The sequence below is a fragment of the Rhynchophorus ferrugineus genome, unplaced genomic scaffold, assembly GCF_030347505.1.
Source record: "Rhynchophorus ferrugineus isolate W39M unplaced genomic scaffold, kcgeb_rfMv2 rfM2, whole genome shotgun sequence".
Taxonomy (NCBI): domain Eukaryota; kingdom Metazoa; phylum Arthropoda; class Insecta; order Coleoptera; family Curculionidae; genus Rhynchophorus; species Rhynchophorus ferrugineus.
In genome coordinates, this window is record NW_027472581.1 from 29,433,703 (window position 1) to 29,437,120 (window position 3,418).

Genomic DNA, 3,418 nt, shown 5'->3' on the forward strand with positions numbered 1-3,418 from the left:
TTAATTAAATTGATTCCACATATGGATATTCCAGTATATTTATATATTTTAACTCTTAATAAAAATAAATATTTCATATTCTACGATTCGTGTAAATATTACGAAGAGACGCGACAAAATTATTCACAATTGGGTTTAAAACAAAACTGACCAATATTTAAAATTTTTATTTCAATAGTGGCTACATTCTCCTCCATTTTTAAAACTTTCAATTAATCATTACAGTGCTTTATATCAGTTTTTAATAATCTTGATATAACAATCTTTAAATTAATTATTGACTTCAGTCTTTTTTCTCAAAACTTCAGCGGTTTCATTTATGTATTTATATAATTTTTATCTTTTGTGTATATTTTTCAACAAAAATATATATTGAAAAATAATACAAGTAATAAAAAACCAGAGCTATTTGGTAAAGGAGAAATTTCTTGACCTCAATTTGAAATAAAATAGCATTGTACTTTACATATTCATTCCACTATTCAATTTTTAATAGAGTAGCTGTTATATTTTTTCCTGTCAGCGAAATTATTTATTTCAAGCTCTCATTTTATATAATATTCTAGAAACTATAGAAAGCTCATCTATAATCCCGCATAAGGACTAAAAACTTACCAACAAATAAGAAATTAAAACATAATTTTAACTCTAGAATCACAAATTAATGTGTTTTTATATTTGGTTACGGCTTTGTTATGAAATATATTTACTAATGAAACTTGAAATGAATTAGAAATTAATAACAATAAAATCTATCATATTAGACTTGAAAGAATATTTACTTGTACATCGTGTTATTGTCATCGATCTGACGGATATTTCTGGTTGCTTACGTTGGACCTATTTCGTTTTATTGGAATTTATGTATTTGTAGCGTAAGTTAGACAAAAACTTACAATATATAGTTTATTTTAACATTATATATATATATATATATATATATATATATATATATATATACATATATATATATATATATATATATATATATATATATATATATAATATCTCAATTTCTTGCTGCTATTAGCCTTTCCTGTTTTCAACACAAAGATATCTGCAATGAATTATTGATAAATGTTATGACTAACAAAACTTAATCAATTGTTATTCCAAAGTTTACCTTTTTACATCAACTTTAGTTTTTTAGCCTTGGCATTATTTTTATTATCATCTTGTCATGAGTGACCGTTAATTATATTGCTCCCATTCTGAAATATCCATATCTCATCTAAATACTCAAACTGAATTGATAAGTTTTTGATTTTATTGTATGCTTTTAAAAGCAATGTCTGGAAATTTCATTAGACCTCTTCGATACTCTTCAGACTAAAAGTGTCCTCTGATATAATTGTATTAAATTATGTTGATATTGAGAAAACTACTCACTATTTTTATATATTTCTTATATATAATCTCTTATAGAACAAACATCAAGCTGATCTTGATATGTCCTCTTCGTATGAGGACGGTTTCTTTTCGGTGTATCCAAGATTATATTTTTTGAGATATTTCAGTGACCTTATCCATACTTATATTTACTGCTGCAACAAGACTCCAAAATATATGTTCAATAAATCCACAGCAAATTAATAATCAACAGTAAAAATGCTTAACTCTATATCGAATTTTGTGGCAAAAGGGGACCTCCATTATCTCGTTCCTGTTCGAAGTAACGAATTAGAGAGGCAATCTATTCTGTCTAGCATCGGAATTTTTAATATGAGTAATAATAAACAGCGACTAGAAATGTGTCAATATATAGCGCTAAGACAACGTTTGCCTGTTTCTAACGTCTTTTCAGTATTGATTTGAAGAATTTTACATACATTTACGAGTTCAAATATAGTAGACAGCATTGTGTCTCTTTTTTCTAACTAGAATAAAATTGGAAGGAAAATATTGTCTGATTCTAAAACAAGTTTACAAATTGCGGCCGGCAATACATTAAATATATTGATGAGGTATGTTGACAGCAACTTTGGATAAACTATAAATATTTTTTTACCAAAAATTATACTTAAATTAGAAATATTTTCATAGCCTTTTATGATTTTGAAAGGACATATCAAAAACGATATCCTTTGAACAAACCGATGTATTTTCCAGAGCAAAGACTTTTTTAGCTGTCTAGCTCTTCCAAAATCCCCGACACCGAACACTGACCTAATTAACTCTGATTACTGTTCAACTCATTATGGCAACTTGCTGTACCTTCTGGTTATATTTTATCAAGTAAATTATCAATGTCGAAAATAAAGCATTTTTATAAATCAATTAATCCGATTTCGTTACTCAAAAGAATATAGAAACCCATTATATGTCACAGTCGGCGGCATTTAAGCCTACTGACTGGCGAGAGACCAACTTAGAAATCATCCTAGAAGGTATCCGGTCTTACCCAGCTTGGCTTCTGGTGTGACTGGAATCATTTTCCTTCTCGGATTTTGCACTATTACCTAGGACAATCACAAATATTAAACAATAACAAACATAATTTACGACAATGCCCCAACAGGATTCGAACCAGCGACAATCGCAACAGTAAGTAGACAGGGACAGGGACCGTCTGTCGCCTGTACCACTGCGCCAATCCAGCCGGCAACAATGTCTTTTATTTAACCATTTATAATGACTGATTTTACAACCCAGTCAATTTTTTTAAAGACTTATCGTAGAATCCTTAGCAAAGCCCAAAAGATTTAGCCAAAATTTGTATTGCGTATAAATATAATGTTAGTTTTTTTTTATTTCAAGGTCTATAGAAATCGAACATTTATAAGCATATTATCATATTTGACCCTTAGCTGAGTAATATATCGTAACCAGTGGTTAAATAAATATATCAGACAAGATTGTATTTCCCCATCTTTCACCTATTCTAATCTCAATTGTGGTTTCATTTACGTTTCGCAGTTGGTGGTTTTGAGCGGTTTTCCACACAAACATATAATAATTACGCTGATTAAATCGCAATCTATTGAATTTCTATCTAGAGTTTAAAGTTGTTTTTGTTATTTTTTTAAGATTTTACCAATCTGGGTTTATCTGGAACTGAACATACCTTTTAACATGACCTCCATACCTCGGTCCTTTTTGTTAGGTTTCGCAAGTGGCCCGTAACCCACTTAGATTGGTTACTGACGTCGTTGGAATGGATTTTACTGGACTGTTGTCCAGAGGTATTTACAATTATAAATCATAAACATAAACCCATGCACTGTGGGAGTCGAAACCGAGACCTTCGCATCAATGAAACAGTCCTGTCGCCTTAACCACTGTGGCCATCAAACGAGCAATCTTTATATTTTTTTATGCAATAAGTTAATATGTAACACATATTCTGAATAATATGGATAATCTGAATTAATAATCTAAACATAATAATTAATATTAAGGACTAATGTGACAAATGAAA